Source organism: Puma concolor, chromosome F2 (assembly GCF_028749965.1).
Source record: "Puma concolor isolate L17-30 chromosome F2, mPumCon1.1.hap2, whole genome shotgun sequence".
Lineage (NCBI taxonomy): Eukaryota > Metazoa > Chordata > Mammalia > Carnivora > Felidae > Puma > Puma concolor.
Window position 1 is genome coordinate 30,262,167 of NC_141684.1, and position 24,593 is coordinate 30,286,759.

The window sequence follows — 24,593 nt, forward strand, 5'->3', positions numbered from 1 at the left end:
GGGAGGGACACAGAGAGAGAGGGAGACACAGAATCCTAAGACAGGCTCCAGGCTCTGAGCTGTCAGCCAGAGCCTGATGTGGTGCTTGAACTCACCAACTGTGAGATCATGACCTGGGCAAAGTCAGACGCTTGACTGACTGAGCCACCCAGGTGCCCTTATAATTCTATTTCTTAGGACGGTAGGTCATGAGAACAGAATTTAAAAATGAGAACTTTTTTCAGAATACATGGAGTTATTTTAAGGTGTGTTTTTCAGCAGATAGTAAAAAGGACAAACCAGAAACTTGACTAGGTAAGAGCTTTGTTCCAAGAATTCAAATTCTGAAGAAGCTTATTTTAATATTTAAGGAATGTTGACAGCATCTCTTAGTGACACAGAATTCACTCAAATTTCCCTTTTGCCACGGGTTTGAGGTTGAGCCTCTAGTGACATTGAGATTTGTAATATGGAAACTTCTTTTAAATGAAAATTCTTTATTTTTTCCTAGAGGAGATGGTAAAGAGTTCCCCATAAGCCTCTTATAAAAGAGCCATTGGAAGAAGGAGGAAAGGAAGTAACTAATGGGGGTAAATCCATTTAAAAAGAGGTAATGAGGGGTGCCTCAGGGGCTCAGTTGGTTAAGCATCTGACTCTTGATTTCAACTCAGTCATGATCTCACAGCTTGAGAGATGGAACCCTGCAATGGGCTCTGTGTTCAAAGACATAAAAAAAAAAAAAAAAAAAAAAAGAGGTAGTGAATAATCAATGTGAGAACATTAAGATGTGAAATAAGGACTCTGGATTTCTATGTATTTTTAGTACAGCTTTTGTAGATTACTCCACATATCATATAATTCATCCATTTAAGGTGTACAATTCAATGTTTTTTAGTTTTTAGCATTTTCACAGTTTTGTTCAACCATCACCACACTCTAACTTTAGAATACTTTCATCCTCACTAAAAAAGTCCCATATCCTTTACATATCAGTCTTCATTCCCTACCCACACCTGCCCCACCTAAGTCCACTTTCTGTCTCTGTAAATTTGCTTACTCTGCACATTTTATATGAATGGAATCATACAGTATGTGGCCTTTTGTGACTGGTTTCCTTCACTTAGCATAACGTTTTCAAAGCTCATTCATGTAGTAGCATGTATTAGTACTTAATTTCATTTTATTGATGAATAATATTGCATGTTATAAATATCACATTTTATTTATTATTTCATAAGTTGATGGACATTTGGGTTATTTTAGTTTTTTGGCTATTTGAATAATGCTTCTTGGAACATTTTTATGCATGTTTTTGTGGGGGCATATGCTCTAATTTTTCTTGGGTTAGATACTTAAAATTGGAATCACTACATCATATACTAATTCTGTGTTTAACTTTTTAAGGGACTGCTACATTGTTTTCCAAAGGAGCTGCACCATTTTACATTTTCTGCCATCAATGTATGAAATCTCCAAGTTTCTCCAAATTAAATCTCTCTCATAAATTAGCTTTCTCGAAAGCAAATGTATTAATGTATTCATGCATGTTTTCATATAGGCCTACAAAGTAAAGAATTTGGAAGAAAAAGGCCAAGGTTTTAATAATAGTTATCTCTAGAAATCATGATTGCACGTGAGTTTTTTCCTCATTTTTTTTTTTGCTTATTTATAACTATCTTTGTAAAAACAATAAGCATATATAGCTTTTTTGTTTTAGAGAAAAAACATGATCATCTTGCTAGTAGGACCCATAGCACTCATTCTCAGTCTGGTTGATCATTAGAAACACCAGAAGAGCTTTAAAAAAAAAAAAAAACAACAACAATGTCTTAGAGCACCTGGGTGGCTCAGTTGGTCAAGTGTCCGACTCTTGATTTCAGCTCAGATCATGATCTCACAGGTCATGTGTTTGAGCCCTCCATCAGCCTCAGCGCTGACAGTGAAAAGCCTGCTTGGGATCCTCTCTCTCCCTCTCTCTCTCTGCCCCTCCCCCACTCATGCTCTCTCTCTCTCTCTCAAAAATAAATGAATAAACTTCAAAAAATTAAGAAACACTACCAATGTCTTGACCATCCTTCCTTAGAAATTCATATTCAGTTGATTTGGGAATATTCTAATGTGCAAGCAGATTAAGAACTATACCCTATACCTTCATATCCACACTGTCTTATTTGTTGAGTTTTACTGAAGGGGAAAAAAAGAAAACCTTACAGACTGGCAGTCTCCTGATGTGAGTTTAGTCCAGGCCATTTTATTTATGGTTTGCAAGGTATTATCTTTACTGGGTTACATCTGGAGAGGCTTCCTTAGTATCAAGAGGCTACTTCAAGAAACATGTGAAGAGGTGTCCCAAACTTTCTTCTGGCAAGTGTCATGGGAAGATCAGAAACTTAATGTTGAAATGAAACCATCTGGCACTTAAGGAGTTTTATACCTATAGTAAGGTACAGTTTTAAGCCCTCTTCAAAATAAAGCTGTCTTTGACTTCATGGATAATAATATTTAGACAATGATTTGTCATGCAGTCCTTTGCTGCATGGTAATGAGAGATGTACAGAAGCAGTCTGGGGATGGGAGAGAGAAGATGGAAGTAACTCCATAAGAATATGCATCACTGAATATTCTACATATGTTGTCTTTTTTTTTACATAGAATAGGTGATTGGAGAGAAACTGGGTCCATTAAAATTCTTGATTCTGGTGTCTACTGTAAGTAACATACTTCTTGAATGAAGAACAAAGGAGTCAGTTTCATGACTGAGTAATGGGGTATTGTGACATTATGTGTCTGGTATCTTCAAAACTAAGGATTTTTGATGTTCCCTTCAGAAGGATCTACTCCTGAAGCACCTGAAGGCTTTTAACTTAAAAAATTGGAAGCATACATTCCTTGATAAATCTTACTCTTGGTTTCTGTCTAAGCTCTATCTGGTGGGGTGAAAAGAGAGGGTAAAGAGAATGGTTGTCTTTTTCTATGACAAGGGGGAAATGTGCTGCTGAATTTAAGCAGCGCTTTTCACAAATGTCAGTTAGTTTTGGAAGAATCCTTTTTATCCACAAACCAATTTTCATGAGTTTTAACTATGTACAAAGTACATGGTAATTCTGTTGGTAAAGCCAATAATGAGTGACATTATTTAAGCCTTCAAATTCATATGATCCAGAAGAAAAAATACAACTCCTCAAGAGATTATTAAACAAAGTAGAATATGAAAATTTTCATAGCAATTATATATAATAGTTCTTTAAGATTTCTAAGAATAAAGACAGCACTTTTGGAAGTGGAAGATGTTCAATGTTTTTCTAGCATAGTCTCAATGCTAAATTTCCCCCCACCATCTGGAAAGTGGTACTAACTTTCAAATGAATCTACAATCCCTTCACATTCTATTGAAAGACTTTTTTGTTTATCCTTTTCTCTCACTGCACTAGGTATCATTATTATTTCTATGTAATAAATGAGAAGTGTTTTTTTTTTTTTAGTTTTCTGGCTCCTGCTAAAAATAGCCAAATTCCCTGTAAATTTAGAATGTTAATTTGTAATCACATAGAACATTCATATCAAAGAAGATGCAGGATTCTTCTCCTGATTAACTTTGGAAGTTCAAACTTTTTAATGTTTAAACACTATAATAATTCCAATTATTTATCAAACTCTTTCACTTTGTTTCTTCTCGTGTATTTATCTTGTTGTAAGTGTATTAGCTCATTTAACATTCAAAGACATCCTATATGTAATTTTCTAGATTCATTTTCATCATAATTCCTGAAAATGCAGATACTACTTTGTTTATATCAATGTGTTTTTTAAATTATAAAAACCAATGTAAAAAAAAAGACTGGTAAGTGGCTGTTTCATCTACTGTATTGGCTGAGTTTAGTCCCATCCTCAATTCACTCTTTTAAAGATATCTCTTGTAAGTTTGTAATTTATACATTCTAGTTCTATTCTTCTAGTAGTTAACTATTAAATAGTAATACATACTTAACCAAATAGGTTTTGAGGTGAATCACTAATTCTATCCTTCTCTTGAAATAAGACAAGGATCTTAAAATGTTTTCTACCATCCCACATAACATATGTATGTTATTTCTATTTTATTTTTTAAAATGTTTATGTGTTTTTGAGAGAGAGACAAAGAGAGAGAAAGAAAGAGAGAGAGGAAACACGAGTGAAGGAGGGGCAGAGAGAGAGGGAGTGAGAGAATCCCAAGCAGGCTCCACACTGTCATTGCAGAACCTGATGAGGAGCTTGATCTCACAAACTGCTAGATCATGACCTCAGCCACAAATCACAAGTTGGATGCTTAACCGACTGAGCCACCCAGGTAACCCTGTTTTTAGTTTATTTTAATGTTGTACATGCACACACACACACACACACACACACACACACACACTTTATTTCTTATTTTTAAAATTTTAAAAATATTTATTCATTTATTTTGAGAGAGAGAGAGAGAGAGAGAGGGAGAGAGAGAATCCCAAGCAGGCTCCACACTCAGCACAGAGCCCAACATGGGACTCAATCTCATGACCTGAGCTGAAACCAAAAATCGGATGCTCAACCAACTGAGCCACCCAGGTGCCCCTATTTTATTTTTTAAGTAATCTCTACACTCAATGTGAGGTTCAAACTCACAACCCGGAGATCAAGGGTCACATGCTCTACCAACTGAGCCAGCTAGGTGCCCACCCCACCATACACACTTTAAACATCTACATCTAAACCTAGATTTATCAACGTGCTTTGAGTTTTTGTTTGCTTATCATTGGTTATTTCACCACACCGTTTCCTTCTAAATTCAATTTCCTTCTTGCTGAAATATATTTTTGGTAATATTTTAGTAAGGATCTGTAAATATAACCTGTATCAGCCTTTGTAATATTAAAATGTTTTTCTTCTTAATTTAAAAATTCTAGTCTTTGATGTTCTAAAGTTTCACCATACTGTGTCCAAGAATGGATTTTTTTGGTTACCCTGCTCAGAACTATCTTCTCCTTGAGTACAAAGATTCATGGTTCTTTCATTTTCAGATTGCTTCTCTCCCAATCTCTTATTCTGGAGAGAATATCTATTAGATTTATTAGACATGTGTCAGAGAGTCTCATTTCATACTCCTGTGCACTTTTTAAATTTGTAACACAACTTATTTATCAATGAGCTCATAATTAGTTAATAGAGGAATACCATGCATATGGTATATTAGGTGCCGTGTTACTTAACTCCATATTTATTTATATATCTATAAATCTATCCCACTGCACTTAGATGAATTTTCAGATCTGTCTTCAAATTTACCAATTTCCTCTTTATCCATGTTTAGTACATCCAATAGTTCATATACTGAGCTTTTCCCTTCAATTATTACATTTTTCATTTCTAAGATTTCCACTTTACTCTTTTTCAAAACTGCTTCTCTTTTAGGAGATACTGCCCTTATAATTTTTATTTCTTCCTTGTCTATATATATAAACATTTGAAGCAAATTTATTTTCACACTGTTTGCATTTTCTATTGCTTTTAACATGTGAATTCTCCTGTTTGTTGAGACTCCTGGATCACATGGAAATCTGTTTCCTTGAGTGCTTCAAATTTTAGTCAGAATCTGTGTTCAGATTAAAAGTGTTTTCAAAGGATGTGTCATGATTCAGAGTTGTGAAATCATTATTGTGGGTAGTTTTATGTCTACCTCTGCCAGTCCCATGATCTCTCAACCAGTTTTTACAATAATTTCATAACTTAATATTATTTTACCAAGTGTAATATGTGAATTCAACCCTCTATCCCCACATAGTATCAGTTTAGATTTCTCCCAGATGATTAGTTTTCAACCATGACCTAGGACAGGCAGACCATTTTTTTTTTTTTTTTTTGACAAATTCCCAGTCCAGTGGAAAGAACTTATCTAGTCCCTTCCAGGTCCTTGGTTTTATGCTGAGAGTGCAACTATAGCCTTCCATGCCCCCAGGTCAGCAAACTTAAATTCTGTCTTCTTTCCCAACTCTCTATGCTCAAATTAAAACCTCAGTGACTTAGAACATCCAGGGCCAGTAGCCTCATGGCCCATCTGGCTTTAGCTTCCATTCATTGCTTGGGCTTCAGATTACCTCTATTTCTGGCACCATGTGGGTGTTTTTGTTTGTTTTGTTTTGTTTTGTTTTTCAAGCTGAAATATGGATATGCATGGTTTTGTGGTTGCTATATTCTATTCGGTAGTACTACCTGGAGCAACAGGAGGGGAGGCCAGTCAGCCATAACAACCAGAGAAACACAGTTTCATCTATGTGGTACCACATAGATAATTTGACTGCCTCCATACCTTCTGCTTACCTACATTTTTACATTAAATAAACCAACAGGTCACATAGGCTGTCCTAAAAATGCAGTTTGAGTCCTGTTGCTCTTGCTCTGTCTTCACATGTCATGGTTGACAGAGACTTCTAGAGGACAAGCACTGCACCACATGCAGATATGCACGAGCATCACAGGAAAACTGAAATAAGAACAAACTTAGAGTAGTGTGCATAGTATTTCCGAGGGTCCTATTTGCAAGGAAAAACATTTTTTCCTAAGTTGGCAGCTTTCTTCTTCACAACTGTATTTCATAAATTCAGACTCAAAATGCAGCCCTCTTTTTGGTTTGGCAGTGGCAATTGGTGTCTTCATATTATTTCTCTGCTTCTTTAGAATAAACAAGAAGTTTTGCTCCTGCTTTTGCCTGTTGTGACCAAATCTCAAGAAACTGGAGTGTCACTGGGCACTAGCCACGGTGATTTGGCCCAATACTTGGTCATATGTTATCCTGAAATATATCGTGAAATATAATAAAGAGAATTTTTTTGTGTATGTGGGTAGGAGGGGTAAAATTATGAACTATAAAACCAGAGTGACAGGAAGGTGCTAGGAGAAATGTTCAAAACATTGGTGTGATTTATGAACATATGGCAAACAGATGTGGTGGAGTAATAGGGACCCCCATCTCCTTTTATAAATTTGGATCACATTTGTGTCCTTCCCACATCAACCTAGCCTCAGGTTCATAATATGCTTTATTAAAATTCTCTGCAGGGCATATGGATGATTAATAATTGTTGATGACAGAAATTTGGTTTTGGTAAGCTGCACAGTGAAAGATAAATACAACGAGGCTATTTTAACCTCTGTATATTAAGCTTATTAGAGTAAGTCTTCTCCGTAAGATGGTCTGTGTTGAGATTGTGTGTGATTTATGGAAATGTCACCAGTGACCCTGGTTCTGGAAAAATTCTTAAAATCTCTTTTGTTGTTCTCATCATTTGAGTTTCAGTTGTCACCAGGGAAAATCATTTTTGGAAAAAAAGCATAATCAAGAGTGGTTAAAATAGCCTTCAAATAAAATAAATATTGGGTAGCTATCTAGGAATAAAAATACAAAGACAGCCTTGAGATGGATATTAGAAATAGAAATTTATTTGTAACAAGTTCTGAATGTGGTGCGGAAGAGAAGCAAATAGATGGGGAAACATTGGAATATTGGCTTTTGATTCTTTCCCCACCGCTAACATGTCTGGAACATTTGGATAAGCCTTTTAATTCTTTCTACCTTTGTTAAGAGAACAAGTGTTCTACAATTAGTGTCTGTAATACAGCTTGAAAAAAAAATTTAATAAAACAAAAATTTTAACAACCATCTATCTGGCATGAAATCCAAACAAGTACAAATGTGTTTCTAGTGAGGAACTCATTTTCCCTTTATCCTTCTCAAGTACTCAAATTCACTTGTTTAGAAGCAACTACTACTAGTTGGAAATTATTAAGAAAAGGTCTTAATCTTATAAGCCAATCTTTCAAATAGGAGCATTGAAATTGACGACAAATTGCATTTAGTAACCTGTACCATTCACCATGAGGTAATGGTCATTTGTAAAGCTGGAAATTATAGCAAGATCATATAATTCCCACTTCACTCAAGTGATATTTTGGGAAAATTTTTAAAAGGATAAAGGGAAAAAAAATCTGAAAATAATGAGAATAATGCTGGAGGTCTGATGATTACTGATTTGTTGAATTTTGCTTTGCCTGGGACTTTGATAGGCAGAACTATAAGATCATGTAGCCCAAACACTCGATTTGCAGTTTCACAAACCCGCATTTTTCCCATCCAGTAGTATGGCTGGCAGTTGTCTGGAAGTTGAAAGGAATGATTGCTGGATCAGGGCCTCCTACAAAGTGTTACAGGAATCAGCATGGGGCAAGTCTGTGCTTAGTGTGTGGGGTTAAAATAGAAAAAGAATAGACAACCCCCATGCTTTTCTTCATACCCTCATTTTTCATTCAATTAGGGAAAATTATAAAAACAGTAACAAAAACGAAAACACACATGGTAACAATATCCTAATGTGTTTGAGAAATAATGCAGAAGATGGACTTAACCACCTCAAAAATTTTTGGGAAACTATTCAGGGGTCTAAATGGAAGTCTGGTATTTTGATTACCTAGACAACTTTCCTTCAGTTCTGTTCACATCATCAGCTTCCCTCTCACCTCTATCAGGAATGACTAATACCTCAGTTTTATACTTGTTTCTTAGAGAATGTATAAAAGAGCTTCCCAGAAAAAAAAAAAAAGTTAGTGCTGTTGCATTTTTTTGCATCTTTAGTGTGCTTTGTCCTCAGTCTGAAACTGGGTTAAGACACTTAGACTCAAATAACTGGCAGGTCTCTTGATTCTTTTTTAAATTGAAGTGCCTTGGTGGTTGACAATTGAAGAATGATTTACAATTTCTGGAGTCCTTTGTGGGTTTGGTTTTTAAGACAAATTCTTAATATTCAAGCTCCTTGGAAGTTGGAACTTCAATAATAGCTAGTCATTTCTAAAATGTGGAATTTGTCCAGTTTTGAGTAAATAACAAACTGATATGTTTTCAAAAATGTAAATTATCACATTCAATTGTCTTGGGAAGCAACAGAGAAGCAGTAGCATTTTCCTCCAAATTGTAAAATAATTTGATATTAGAACATTTAAAACTAAAGAGAGCAGATTTTCCTGTGCAGATGTCAGAGTCCTGATAGAGTTCTCATTCACTGTAGTGTGGCCCTACAAGGACACCGTAAATCTCCATGTCTTATCAGCTCAAATCTTGAGAATGTGGGAGGGAGCTATATTATGTTGTGCATCTTTTCAGAAAAAAAGCTAATGTTACGTTAGCTAAGACTTTCAAAAATAAACTCAAATATTCTGGTATCCCATCAGTATAATAGTTTTGAATTACCCTAGCAATGGGACCAGCCCAACTCTCGACTACTCTTAGCTAATGTGAACACAATACTGCCTGCAACTTTGTCTTTCTTAAAACTGGTCAGTAAGCACTGAAGATGTGTGTAAGCTGAAATAACATTTTAATTAATGAGAAGAGGCAACCAGATAGCTAAGAACTTGAAAATTAGTTTGTATTTCATCTGATCTATTCTTATCACCTATAACATTGCTAAATACAGCCTCCACTCATCCTTTCACTGATTGTACAGATAATTATTTAGCACCCTTTACATATGTATTAAGCATGGGGCACCTGGTTGGCTCAGTCAGTTAAGCGTCCAACTCTTGATTTCAGCTCAGGTCATGATCTCATGGTTTGGTTCACGGGTTCCAGCCCTGCATCAGTTCTGTACTGACAGTGGAGACCCCGCTTGGGATTTCCCTCTCTCTCTCTGCTCTTACCCTGCTCATGTTCTCTCTCTCTCTCTTTCACTCAAATAGATACACTTAAAAAATTTTAAAGGGAACCAATTAGAATCCCCTTGGAAAAAATAAGCAAATGAAACAGCAACAAAAACCATGGTCTCTGACTTTCAGGAACTCATATTAAGGGAAACAGAAATATAGCTACCTAATAAAAATCCTACACAATATGACTGCCATAATAGAGGTAGGTACAAAATTCTATACAAATGCAGAAAAAGGAAGGACTTGCAACTTCCAGACAAGCTAGAAAGAAGTCACATAAACTGTGTCTCATGTTGGTGTTTTCCAGATGCGAGAAAAGGATGATTCCCTAGAGAGGGCTATGAACAAGAATACAGAGCTGTGAACAGGAGTATTTGGGAACAGATATTGGTAAGGATGCTTGGGTCCACTTTACAGAGTAACCTCTATATTATATTAAGAAATTTACTATATTCGCTATAATTAATGAAGAGTTTTCTAAAGATTTACAAGTAGACGGATGGACATGGTCATATTTGGGTTTATATAAACCACACAAAACTATAAAAAATGAATTCTGGGGAATAAGACCCTAGTAAGGAAGAACAAACAGGAGGCTATTGAGAAGATGGTAACATGAACAAAGACAACTGCAGGAGGTGAAGGATCAAGAGGAAGGGGATAGAAATTAAGTTCCTCAGCCCCATGGCATGACTGTATAGGTTCATCCCTGTGTCATTCCATGCCCCTCCCCCAGCAAACTCTCTCTCTAAACTGTTCCCACATTCTACAGATTTCCCACTTACCTCCTTTAAAACTTATGACATACTTCAGATATACAAAAGCTGTAAGGACTAACATAATAAACACCTGTGAACCCACTGCCCTGTTTGGAAGCAAAACATTAATACGAATGAAGGCTTCTTTGTGACCCTCCATATTGGCACACGTAGCTTTCATTTATTGACTTTTATTGCTTAGTAATGTTCTATTGTATAAACAAAGATTTATTTATCCACCTTTTATATATGTCACTTTCTTTTCACATATGGGATTTTTTTTAGGTATAAACATAGAAGCAGAATCCTGTCAGATTGTGCATTTTCAACTTCATTAGATATTGCCACATTGTTCTCAAAACAAAAAAGGAAATTTAATTAAATTTAAAAATCAATAAAAACACTCAGTGTTCCGTAATTTCACCAATACTCAATATTGTCAGACTTTTAAACTGTTGGTGGATTGCATCAGGCCTTTTAAACCACTGAGGATTTTTTGGCTTTTACTTTAAATGAGATGAGAAACCACCAGAGGATTTTGAATAGAAGGACAGTATGATCTGATTAAGGATCATTCTGGCCATGGGGTTGAGACTAGACTAAAGGGACAGAACCAGTTAGACCAGTTAAGTGGCTGTTGCAATAATCTATTCAAAATATGATGGAAGACTAAACTCAAGTGATAGAGGTGGAAGAGTGAAAATTATTAACATGTCTAGACTCTAGATATGTTTAGAAGGTGGTGATATTTTGAAAATAAAAACAATGGATTTGCTATTGAATTGCAGGCAGAGTGTGTGAGAGACTCCCAAGGTTTGGGATCAGTAACTGAAAGAAGTCAGTTGCTGTTTACAAAAGATGGGGAGGAATGCAGGAAGAGCAGATCAGGAGAAAAGATCAGGAGTCAGCTTTTGGGCTTGATATGTTTGAGAAGAATATCAGATACCTAACTGAAAATAGGTTGTCTAGAATGAATATGATAGTTTAGAACTAGGGTATAAATTTTGGAATCGTTATCGTATAGATAGTATCTAAAGTCTTGAGACTGGAAGTGGTCAATCACCAAAACAGTAGTATAGTCAGAGAGGTAAAAAGGTCCATGGACTGAGCCCCATATTTAGTGGGAGTTAAGGAGAAACCAATAAAGGAAAACAGAAACGGAGGAAAACCAAGACAGTGGCTGTGCCAGAAGTCAAGATGTGTCCCCTGCTGCTGACAGACTAAGACTATTGAGAACTGAAATTTGATCATTAGATTTAGCAACATGAAAGTCACTACTGATTTCTCAACAGCAATTTTGGTGGAGTGGCAGGGGTGAAAACCCAAGTAAGGGATCTTAAAGAGGACAAAGGAGAGGAATTAATCATTCTTTATATGATTTTTGCTATAAAGGGGAGTAGGGAAACAGGGCTAAAGCTGGATGGTAGATTGGGGTCAAGAGAGGATTTTCGTAATACTGGAACAGTATTAGCATATTTATATGCTTAAGGGAATGATGGTAAAAAGAAATGAAGAATTATGATGCAATAGAGAGAAGAGACAAATTCTGGAATGATGTCCTTGAGTAGTTGACGGGAGATGGGACTATTGGATTAGTAAAGAGAGTATAAACACTTCACGAGTTGTGACCAAAAGGAAGGCAGAGTAAATGGGCAAGGATACTGAGGACTGAAAGATGGAAGTGGTAGTGAGAAAGCAAAGAGTTGGTGGTTTCTCTGTGAAATAGGAAGTAAGCATCAGCCGAGAGTGTGAAAGAAGGACAAGTGTTAGAAGTTCTAATAAAGAGGGGCACCTGGGTGGCTCAGTCAGTTAAGCATCCAACTTTGGCTCAGGTCATAACCCCATAGTTCATGGGTTTGAGCCTCGTGTCAGGCTGTGCTGACAGCTCAGAGCCTGGAGCCTGCTTTGGATTCTGTGTCTCCCTCTCTCTCTCTCTCTCTGCCCCTCCCTCGCTTGCACTCTGTCTCTGTCTCTCAAAAATAAATAAACATTAAAAATTAAAAAAAAATGTTCTATGCAAAAGCGATCTAGGAGAAAGAAACTGGGAATTGTTCTTTTTGATTTTTAATCTGTCTTGGATCATTTCACTGAACTGGTCTAGTTCTTCCCCAGATTGAGTCACTTTAAACAAGATCTTGTCATTCTGCTCAAACCCTTCCAATAGCTGTACATCTTGCTCAGAGTATAATTCAAAGTCCCTCATATCTCCTAGCAGGCTCTACACTGCCTGTTCCCATATTGCCTCCTCTAAGTTCACAATTGCTTTTCCCCTCACTCACACCATCAAGGCAGGACAATTGTGTCTTTTGTTCACTACTATATCATCAGCACTTGATGACCAGTGCCTAGCACACAATAGGCACTCTAAATATTTATTCAATAAATGAAGCAACAGCATTTTAAGGATAAATGAAGAAGAATATAAGGAAGGTCATCCAAATTACAGACTTTCTCTAAATGGGTTGGGTTTGTTGGGATGTACAGGTAATCAAGCCTTTTCTTTTTTCTTTTTTCTTTTTGTTTTTTTGGTTATAAATTAGGAAAGTCTAGGACCAGACAGGTACTGTGCTGATTTCAATGCCACTGAGAGTTGCATATACCTTTCACTCAAAAAACTTAAGAGATGAGAGTTCTGAATACTTTTTGTGCTACAGGTTGAGCTACATAAAGTTGGCAGATCATGTATACTCAGGCATGGGCTAACATCACCTAACCTCATTCAGTGCAACAAATAGTGCCAAAGTGGATAAAACTCTATGAAATGTATTGTTAGTGATGTTGCTGAGTAGTTTTATTTTATTTTATAATGCCCTCATTATAAGACTAACAGCAGAAAATTCTTCATGGAGTCAGAATGAGGAACAGGCTTCCTTTATCATTATTTCATAAACATTGCAAATCATGTTACTGATTCTATTCCTTTCTCTTCTTTGGCTGTTCAGAAATTGAGAGTCAAATGTATGCCTCCTGTTTTTGTCAAGCACTTGTGAGTGGTAGGTTCATGTCTGCTCCTTCCATTACTAAAAATAACCACATAAATAATTAAATACATAAGTGAATCACACATGACTTGGTGATCCAATTCTGAGTACCTGATGTCTAAAAGGAAAAAAGTAATACCAAAAGAAAGGACCACCTCTCCTTCAGGATGTACACACAATTTCTAAAATGCATTCCAAGTGCTAACCTTACTTCTTGCTTCATCTTGTTTATTCTACCATGGTGCTCTCTTAAAACCAATTTGATCCCCCTATTTAATTTTAATTTCATTTTGCCCTGTTACAGAGGTTCTCCATGTACAGGAAAGGGATCTGCAAAGGGATCAAAGCTTAGACAGAAGAACAGGTAAATCAGATACAACAGCCATATCCCTTTTTCTACATCAACCTTCACGATGACGGTTTTTCCTTGTTCTTCCAGTGACATTTAGGTTTACACTGGACAATAACCAACTCTAAAAATTTCTCTCTTATGGTGTAGTGGAAGCAGAAAACTTGACCAGACTTTAAATAGCTTATAAAAATAACTGAAAGAGCCTATCCTCCCTCAAACTAGGAAATAAAATGTCACCATGAAACTTTAAACCACAGTTAACACATCATGTTGCCTGGGAGCTAGAAATTATCCAAGTTACTTCCAGTCTTTCCCTTTTATGAAAATTGGTGATATTAGAAGTGCAATAAAACTAATTTTGCCCTGAGGAATAATGCTTGCTTCTCTTGTTGTCATGCTGGAATGATCCACTAGAGAAACCCTGATTAGATCCAGCAGCAATTGATTTCAACCCCATAGGAGGTTTCAGTCTGTCCATAGCCTGCTAAGATTGGTGGAAAAGAGCTAAATCGAGCTCCAACTTCAGGAAGCAGCAGAGTCCCCAGAGAAGTCCAAACAGTGGAACTACATAAAACTTCAACCTTGCTTAACCTTATGAACATATCATTATCCCCAGAACCACCAGAATGTCCATCTAGATAATTTCAAAGTATTATTTCTAAAGTTGTGGGGATAGAGATCACTAGGTGTGGAATCAAATTATTCATTATAAATGGAATTTTTAGATTCTCTGAAACACATAGAGAAATACACTGCCAATGAGTTGCAGCTCTCAGGGGTTTATACTGCCCCAGATTCTCTCCTCAACCCTCATTATTTACCAATCCATTCAGCTAGTTGGCACTTGGGGCATTGCAGAACACTTCCCTTCCTAATTTCTGGGTTTTCCCAAAATGCTGCTGGTATGAAATTGTAAGAAAAGAGAAGAGGCTCAGAAAGAAAAATCAAAGAATAGATTGTGACTCTGGTCATCATCTTACTAAAATGAGTGTTGAGAATGGGGAAAATGTGAATTTAAGAATGAAGAAGACTAGAAAAAAAGGAGAAAGAAGAGAACAAGAACAAGAACAAGAACCCGAAAGAAGATTGGGTAATCACATCCCTATCTTTTACTACAGACCAAAAGTGGATCTTGTGCGAGGTGGGAAACACCCATTCATCCATGTGCTGTGTCACCACACATCTTCACTTTCCACCCCATTTTGGGGCAAGGCTATCAGGATCAGCAGAATTAAACTGGCATGAGAACACCAGTCCCTACTTTTTCCTGTAATTTTTTATTCTGCTCTTTTTTCTCTACTTTTATGCACATAGTTAAGTGTTTTAGCTCAGCTTCTGATATACATTTTATCTTTGTGATGCCACTAAGCTGCAGAATATGGTTTTTCTGGATAGGATTCTCTCAATAAATAGATATTTTTATAATATTCACCTCCCATTTCACCAGGATTATTCTTAGGAACAAGAATCACCTATAGTAAGGTGTATTCTTTGTAATTTGAAAGCTAAAACACCTTTTAAGAGAATTTTAAGAGTGCATCTGTTTGTCAGAAGAATTAATATCTGTCCTTATTTCTTTTCCATCAAGTGGTTTTATTTTTTTATTTTTTTTAAATATATGAAATTTATTGTCAAATTGGTTTCCATACAACACCCAGTGCTCATCCCAAAAGATTCCCTCTTCAATACCCATCACCCTCCCTCCCACCCCCCATCAGCCCTCAGTTTGTTCTCAGTTTTTAAGAGTCTCTTATGCTTTGGCTCTCTCCCACTCTAACCTCTTTTTTTTCCCCCTTCCTCTCCCCATGGGTTCCTGTTAAGTTTCTCAGTCTCCACATAAGAGTGAAAACATATGGTATCTGTCTTTCTCTGTATGGCTTATTTCACTTAGCATAACACTCTCCAGTTCCATCCACGTAGCTACAAAGGGCCATATTTCATTCTTTCTCATTGCCACGTAGTACTCCATTGTGCATATAAACCACAATTTCTTTATCCATGCATCAGTTGATGGACATTTAGGCTCTTTCCATAATTTGGCTATTGTTGAGAGTGCTGCTATAAACATTGGGGTACAAGTGCCCCTATGCATCAGGACTCCTGTATCCCTTGGGTAAATACATAGCAGTGCTATTGCTGGGTCATAGGGTAGGTCTATTTTTAATTTTTTGAGGAACATCCACACTGTTTTCCAGAGTGACTGCACCAGTTTGTATTCCCACCAACAGTGCAAGAGGGTTCCCGTTTCTCCACATCCTCTCCAGCATCTATAGTCTCCTGATTTGTTCATTTTGGCCACTCTGACTGGCATGAGGTGATATCTGAGTGTGGTTTTGATTTGTATTTCCCTGATGAGGAGCGACGTTGAGCATCTTTTCAAGTGCCTGTTGGCCATCCGGATGTCTTCTTTAGAGACATCTCTAATTGCCTGGTTGACCCACTCATTCTTTAGTAGGGTGTTCTTTAACCTCCATGCTTTTGGAGGTTTTCCAGACTTTTTCCTGTGGTTGATTTCAAGCTTCATAGCATTGTGGTCTGAAAGTATGCATGGTATGATCTCAATTCTTGTATACTTATGAAGGGCTGTTTTGTGAACCAGTATGTGATCTATCTTGGAGAATGTTCCATGTGCACTTGAGAAGAAAGTATATTCTTTTGCTTTGGGATGCAGAGTTCCAAATATATATGTCAAGTCCATCTGATCCAATCCATCATTCAGGGCCCTTGTTTCTTTATTGACCGTGTGTCTGGATGATCTATCCATTGTTGTGAGTGGGGTGTTAAAGTCCCCTGCAATTACCACATTCTTATAATAAGGTTGTTTATGTTTGTGAGTAATTGTTTTATATATTTGGGGGCTCCTGTATTCGGTGCATAGACATTTATAATTGTTAGCTCTTCCTGATGGATAGACCCTGTAATTATTATATAATGCCCTTCTTTATCTCTTGTTACAGTCTTTAATTTAAAGTCTAGTTTTGTCTGATATAAGTATGGCTACTCCAGCTCTCTTTTGACTTCCAGTAGCATGATAAATAGTTCTCCATCCCCTCACTTTCAATCTGAAAGTGTCCTCAGGTCTAAAATGAGTCTCTTGTAGACAGCAAATAGATGGGTCTTGTTTTTTTATCCATTCTGATACCCTATGTCTTTTGGTTGGCGCATTTAGTCCATTTACATTTAGTGTTATTATAGAAAGATATGAGTTTAGAGTCATTGTGATGTCTGTAGGTTTCTTTTTTTTTTTTTTTTTTTTTTTTTTTTTTTTTTTTTTTATATATGAAATTTATTGTCAAATTGGTTTCCATACAACACCCAGTGCTCATCCCAAAAGGTGCCCTCCTCAGTACCCATCACCCACCCTCTCCTCCCTCCCACCCCCCATCAACCCTTAGTTTGTTCTCAGTTCTCAACAGTCTCTTATGCTTTGGCTCTCTCCCACTCTAACCTCTTTTTTTTTTTTTTTTTTTTTTTGTTCCCCTCCCCCATGGGTTTCTCTTAAGTTTCTCAGGATCCACATAAGAGTGAAACCATATGGTATCTGTCTTTCTCTGTATGGCTTATTTCACTTAGCATCACACTCTCCAGTTCCATCCACGTTGCTACAAAAGGCCATATTTCATTTTTTCTCATTGCCACGTAGTACTCCATTGTGTATATAAACCACAATTTCTTTATCCATTCATCAGTTGATGGACATTTAGGCTCTTTCCATAATTTGGCTATTGTTGAGAGTGCTGCTATGAACATTGGGGTCCAAGTGCCCCTATGCATCAGTACTCCTGTGTCCCTTGGATAAATTCCTAGCAGTGCTATTGCTGGGTCATAGGGTAGGTCTATTTTTAATTTTCTGAGGAACCTCCACACTGCTTTCCAGAGCGGCTGCACCAATTTGCATTCCCACCAACAGTGCAAGAGGGTTCCCGTTTCTCCACATCCTCTCCAGCATCTATAGTCTCCTGATTTGTTCATTTTGGCCACTCTGACTGGCGTGAGGTGATATCTGAGTGTGGTTTTGATTTGTATTTCCCTGATAAGGAGCGACGCTGAACATCTTTTCATGTGCCTATTGGCCATCCGGATGTCTTCTTTAGAGAAGTGTCTATTCATGTTTTCTGCCCATTTCTTCACTGGGTTATTTGCTTTTCGGGTGTGGAGTTTGGTGAGCTCTTTATAGATTTTGGATACTAGCCCTTTGTCCGATATGTCATTTTCAAATATCTTTTCCCATTCCGTTGGTTGCCTTTTAGTTTTGTTGGTTGTTTCCTTTGCTGTGCAGAAGCTTTTTATCTTCATAAGGTCCCAGGAATTCACTTTTGCTTTTAATTCCCTTGCCTTTGGGGATGTGTCGAGTAAGAGATTGCTACGGCTGAGGTCAGAGAGGTCTTTTCCTGCTTTCTCCTCTAAGGTTTTGATGGTTTCCTGTCTCACATTCAGGTCCTTTATCCATTTTGAGTTTATTTTTGTGAATGGTGTGAGAAAGTGGTCTAGTTTCAACCTTCTGCATGTTGCTGTCCAGTTCTCCCAGCACCATTTGTTAAAGAGACTGTCTTTTTTCCATTGGATGTTCTTTCCTGCTTTGTCAAAGATGAGTTGGCCGTACGTTTGTGGGTCTAGTTCTGGGGTTTCTATTCTATTCCATTGGTCTATGTGTCTGTTTTGGTGCCAATACCATGCTGTCTTGATGATGACAGCTTTGTAGTAGAGGCTAAAGTCTGGGATTGTGATGCCTCCTGCTTTGGTCTTCTTCTTCAAAATTACTTTGGCTATTCGGGGCCTTTTGTGGTTCCATATGAATTTTAGGATTGCTTGTTCTAGTTTCGAGAAGAATGCTGGTGCAATTTTGATTGGGATTGCATTGAATGTGTAGATAGCTTTGGGTAGTATTGACATTTTGACAATATTTATTCTTCCAATCCATGAGCAGGGAATGTCTTTCCATTTCTTTAAATCTTCTTCAATTACCTTCATAAGCTTTCTATAGTTTTCAGCATACAGATCCTTTACATCTTTGGTTAGATTGATTCCTAGGTATTTTATGCTTCTTGGTGCAATTGTGAATGGGATCAGTTTCTTTATTTGTCTTTCTGTGGCTTCATTGTTAGTGTATAAGAATGCAACTGATTTCTGTACATTGATTTTGTATCCTGCAACTTTGCTGAATTCATGTATCAGTTCTAGCAGACTTTTGGTGGAGTCTATCGGATTTTCCATGTATAATATCATGTCATCTGCAAAGAGCGAAAGCTTGACTTCATCTTTGCCAATTTTGACGCCTTTGATTTCCTTCTGTTGTCTGATTGCTGATGCTAGAACTTCCAGCACTATGTTAAACAACAGCGGTGAGAGTGGGCATCCCTGTCGTGTTCCTGATCTCAGGGAAAAAGCTCTCAGTTTTTCCCCATTGAGGATGATGTTAGCTGTGGGCTTTTCATAAATGGCTTTTATGATCTTTAAGTATGTTCCTTCTATCCCGACTTTCTCAAGAGTTTTTATTAAGAAAGGGTGCTGGATTTTGTCAAAGGCCTTTTCTGCATCGATTGACAGGATCATATGGTTCTTCTCTTTTTTTTTGTTAATGTGATGTATCACGTTGATTGATTTGCGAATGTTGAACCAGCCCTGCATCCCAGGAATGAATCCCACTTGATCATGGTGAATAATTCTTTTTATATGCCGTTGAATTCGATTTGCTAGTATCTTATTGAGAATTTTGGCATCCATATTCATCAGGGATATTGGCCTGTAGTTCTCTTTTTTTACTGGGTCTCTGTCTGGTTTAGGAATCAAAGTAATACTGGCTTCATAGAATGAGTCTGGAAGTTTTCCTTCCCTTTCTATTTCTTGGAATAGCTTGAGAAGGATAGGTATTATCTCTGCTTTAAATGTCTGGTAGAACTCCCCTGGGAAGCCATCTGGTCCTGGACTCTTATTTGTTGGGAGATTTTTGATAACCGATTCAATTTCTTCGCTGGTTATGGGTCTGTTCAAGCTTTCTATTTCCTCCTGATTGAGTTTTGGAAGAGTGTGGGTGTTCAGGAATTTGTCCATTTCTTCCAGGTTGTCCAATTTGTTGGCATATAATTTTTCATAGTATTCCCTGATAATTGTTTGTATCTCTGAGGGATTGGTTGTAATCATTCCATTTTCATTCATGATTTTATCTATTTGGGTCATCTCCCTTTTCTTTTTGAGAAGCCTGGCTAGAGGTTTGTCAATTTTGTTTATTTTTTCAAAAAACCAACTCTTGGTTTCATTGATCTGCTCTACAGTTTTTTTAGATTCTATATTGTTTATTTCTGCTCTGATCTTTATTATTTCTCTTCTTCTGCTGGGTTTAGGCTGCCTTTGCTGTTCTGCTTCTATTTCCTTTAGGTGTGCTGTTAGATTTTGTATTTGGGATTTTTCTTGTTTCTGGAGATAGGCCTGGATTGCAATGTATTTTCCTCTCAGGACTGCCTTTGCTGCGTCCCAAAGCGTTTGGATTGTTGTATTTTCATTTTCGTTTGTTTCCATATATTTTTTAATTTCTTCTCTAATTGCCTGGTTGACCCACTCATTCGTGAGTAGGGTGTTCTTTAACCTCCATGCTTTTGGAGGTTTTCCAGACTTTTTTCTGTGGTTGATTTCAAGCTTCATAGCGTTGTGGTCTGAAAGTATGCATGGTATGATTTCAATTCTTGTAAACTTATGAAGGGCTGTTTTGTGACCCAGTATATGATCTATCTTGGAGAATGTTCCATGTGCACTCGAGAAGAAAGTATATTCTGTTGCTTTGGGATGCAGAGTTCTAAATATATCTGTCAAGTCCATCTGATCCAATGTCTCATTCAGGGCCCTTGTTTCTTTATTGATCGTGTGTCTAGATGATCTATCCATTTCTGTAAGTGGGGTGTTAAAGTCCCCTGCAATTACCACATTCTTATCAATAAGGTTGCTTGTGTTTATGAGTAATTGTTTTATATATTTGGGCGCTCCGGTATTCGGCGCATAGACATTTATAATTGTTAGCTCTTCCTGATGGATAGACCCTGTCACTATTATATAATGTCCTTCTTCATCTCTTGTTACAGCCTTTAATTTAAAGTCTAGTTTGTCTGATATAAGGATGGCTACTCCAGCTTTCTTTTGGCTTCCAGTAGCATGATAAATAGTTCTCCATCCCCTCACTCTCAATCTAAAGGTGTCCTCGGGTCTAAAATGAGTCTCTTGTAGACAGCAAATAGATGGGTCTTGTTTTTTTATCCATTCTGATACCCTATGTCTTTTGGTTGGCGCATTTAGTCCATTTACATTTAGTGTTATTATAGAAAGATATGGGTTTAGAGTCATTGTGATATCTGTATGTTTTATGCTTGTAGTGATGTCTCTGGTACTTTGTCTCACAGGGTCCCCCTTAGGATCTCTTGTAGGGCTGGTTTAGTGGTGACAAATTCCTTCAGTTTTTGTTTGTTTGGGAAGACCTTTATCTCTCCTTCGATTCTAAATGACAGACTTGCTGGATAAAGGATTCTCGGCTGCATATTTTTTCTGTCTAGCACACTGAAAATCTCGTGCCAATTCTTTCTGGCCTGCCAAGTTTCAAAAGACAGATCAGTCACCAGTCTTATAGGTCTCCCTTTATATGTGAGGGCACGTTTACCCCTTGCTGCTTTCAGAATTTTCTCTTTATCCTTGTATTTTGCCAGTTTCACTATGATATGTCGTGCAGAAGATCGATTCAAGTTACGTCTGAAGGGAGTTCTCTGTGCCTCTTGGATTTCAATGCCTTTTTCCTTCCCTAGTTCAGGGAAGTTCTCAGCTATTATTTCTTCAAGTACCCCTTCAGCACCTTTCCCTCTCTCTTCCTCCTCTGGGATACCAATGATGCGTATATTATTTCTTTTTAGTGTATCACTTAGTTCTCTAATTTTCCCCTCATATTCCTGGATTTTTTTATCTCTCTTTTTCTCAGCTTCCTCTTTTTCCATAACTTTATCTTCTAGTTCACCTATTCTCTCCTCTGCCTCTTCAATCCGAGCCGTGGTGGTTTCCATTTTGTTATGCATTTCGTTTAAAGCGTTTTTCAGCTCCTCGTGACTGTTCCTTAGTCCCTTGATCTCTGTAGCAAGAGATTCTCTGCTGTCCGCTATACTGTTTTCAAGCCCAGCGATTAATTTTATGACTATTATTCTAAATTCACTTTCTGTTATATTATTTAAGTCCTTTTTGATCAGCTCATTAGCTGTTGTTATTTCCTGGAGATTCTTCTGAGGGGAATTCTTCCGCTTGGTCATTTTGGATAGTCCCTGGCGTGGTGAGGACCTGCAGGGCACTTCCCCTGTGCTGTGGTGTATAACTGGAGTTGGTGGGCGGAGCCGCAGTCAGACCTGATGTCTGCTCCCAGCCCACCGCTGGGGCCACAGTCAGACTGGTGCGTGCCTTCTCTTCCCCTCTCCTAGGGGCGGGATTCACTGTGGGGTGGGGTGGTCTGTCTGGGCTACTTGCACACTGCCAGGCTTGTGATGCTGGGGATCTGGCGTCTTAGCTGGGGTGGGTAGGCAAGGTGCACAGGGGCAGGAGGGGCAGGCTTAGCTTGCTTCTCCTTAGGTGATCCACTTCAGGAGGGGCCCTGTGGCAGCAGGAGGGAGTCAGATCCGCTGCCGGAGGTTTGGCTCCGCAGAAGCGCAGAGTTGGGTGTTTGCGCGGAGCGAGCAAGTTCCCTGGCAGGAACTGGTTCTCTTTGGGATTTTGGCTGGGGGATGGGCGGGGAAGATGGCGCTGGCGAGCGCCTTTGTTCCCCACCAAACTGAGCTCTGTCGTCCGGGGGCTCAGCAGCTCTCCTTCCCTTTGTCCTCCAGCCTTCCTGCTTTCTGAGCAGAGCTGTTAACTTATGACCTCCCAGACGCTAAGTCGCGCTTGCTGTCGGAACACAGTCCGTCAGGCCCCTCCGCTTTTTGCAAGCCAGACTCGGGGGCTCTGCTTGGCCGGCGAGCCGCCCCTCCGCCCCGGCTCCCTCCCGCCAGTCCGTGGAGCGCGCACCGCCTCGCCGCCCTTCCTACCCTCTTCCGTGGGCCTCTCGTCTGCGCTTGGCTCCGGCGACTCCGTTCTGGTAATCCTCTGGTGGTTTTCTGGGTTATTTAGGCAGGTGTAGGTGGAATCTAAGTGATCAGCAGGACGCGCGGTGAGCCCAGCGTCCTCCTACGCCGCCATCTTCCTCCAAGACCTGTCTGTAGGTTTCATGCTTGTAGCGATGTCTCTGGTACTTTGTCTCACAGGATCCCCCTTAGGATCTCTTGTAGGGCTGGTTTAGTGGTGATGAATTCTTTCAGTTTTTGTTTGTTTGGGAAGACCTTTATCTCTCCTTCTATTCTAAATGACAGATTTGCTGGATAAAGGATTCTCGGCTGCATATTTTTTCTGTTCATCACATTGAAGATCTCCTGCCATTCCTTTCTGGCCTGCCAAGTTTCAGTAGAGAGATCCGTCACGAGTCTTATCGGTCTCCTTTTATATGTTAGAGCATGTTTATCCCTAGCTGCTTTCAGAATTTTCTCTTTATCCTTGTATTTTGTCAGTTTCACTATGATATGTCATGCAGAAGATCGATTCAAGTAACGTCTGAAGGGAGTTCTCTGTGCCTCTTGAATTTCAATGCCTTTTTCCTTCCCCAGTTCAGGGAAGTTCTCAGCTATTATTTCTTCAACTACACCTTCGGCACCTTTCCCTCTCTCTTCCTCCTCTGGAATACCAATTATGCGTAGATTATTTCTCTTTAGTGGATCACTTAGTTCTCTAATTTTCCCCCTCATACTCCTTTTTTTATCTCTTTTTCTCAGCTTCCTCTTTTTCCATAATTTTATCTTCTAGTTCACCTATTCTCTCCTCTGCCTCTTCATTCCGAGCTGTGGTTGTGTCCATTTTATTTTGCAGCTCTTTTATATCATTTTTTAGCTCCTCCTGGCTGTTCCTTAGTCCCTTGATCTCTGTAGCAAGAGATTCTCTGCTGTCCTCTATACTGTTTTCAAGCCCAGCGATTAATTTTATGACTATTATTGTAAATTCACTTTCTGTTATATTGTTTAAATCCTTTTTGATCAGTTCATTAGCTGTCATTATTTCCTGGAGATTCTTTTGAGGGGAATTCTTTCGTTTCGTCATTTTGGATAGTCCCTGGAGTGGTGCAGAACTGCAGGGCACTTCCCCTGTGCTGTCTTGAATAACTTGCATTGGTGGGTGGGGCCGCAGTTAGACCTGATGTCTGCCCCCAGCCCACTGCTGGGGCCACGGTCAGACTGGTGTGTACCTTCTCTTCGCCTCTCCTAAGAGTGGGATTCACTGTGGGATGGTGTGGCCCATCTGGGCTACTTGCACACTGCCTGGCTTGTAGTGCTGGGGATCTGGCGTATTAGCTGGGGTGGATCAGCAAGGTGCACAAGGGCAGGAGAGGGAGGCTCAGCTCACTTTTCCTTCGGTGATCCCCTTCAGGAGAGGCCCTGCAGCACTGGGAGGGAGTCAGACCTGCCACCGGAGGGATGGATCCACAGAAGCACAGCGTTGGGTGTTTGCGTGGTGCAAGCAAGTTCCCTGGTAGGAACTGGTTCCCTTTGGGATTTTGGCTGGGGGATGGGCGAGGGAGATGGCGCTGGCGAGCGCCTTTGTTCCCGCCAAGCTGAGCTCTGACGTCTGGGGCTCAACAACTCTCTCTCCCGTTGTCCTCCAGCCCTCCCACTCTCCGAGCAGAGCTGTTAGCTTATAACCTCCCAGATGTTAAGTCCCGCTTGCTGTCTGAACACACTCCATCCGGTCCCTCTGCTTTTGCAAGCCAGACTCGGG

General features: G+C 38.8%; 1 long non-coding RNA gene across 2 annotated transcripts in view; it reads left to right on the plus strand.

Annotated features, from left to right (window-relative positions):
• The window catches only part of LOC147571899 (uncharacterized), a 167,884-nt gene that overhangs the window by 70,841 nt on the left and 72,450 nt on the right, over window positions 1–24,593 (plus strand). The window contains exons 3-4 of one of the 2 annotated variants that reach the window (XR_015246906.1): window positions 9,995–10,077; window positions 13,731–13,776. This is a non-coding gene — a long non-coding RNA (uncharacterized LOC147571899). Of the gene's footprint in view, window positions 1–9,994; window positions 10,078–13,730; window positions 13,777–24,593 lie in introns of those variants that run through there. The other variant, XR_015246905.1, reaches the window with a different exon arrangement.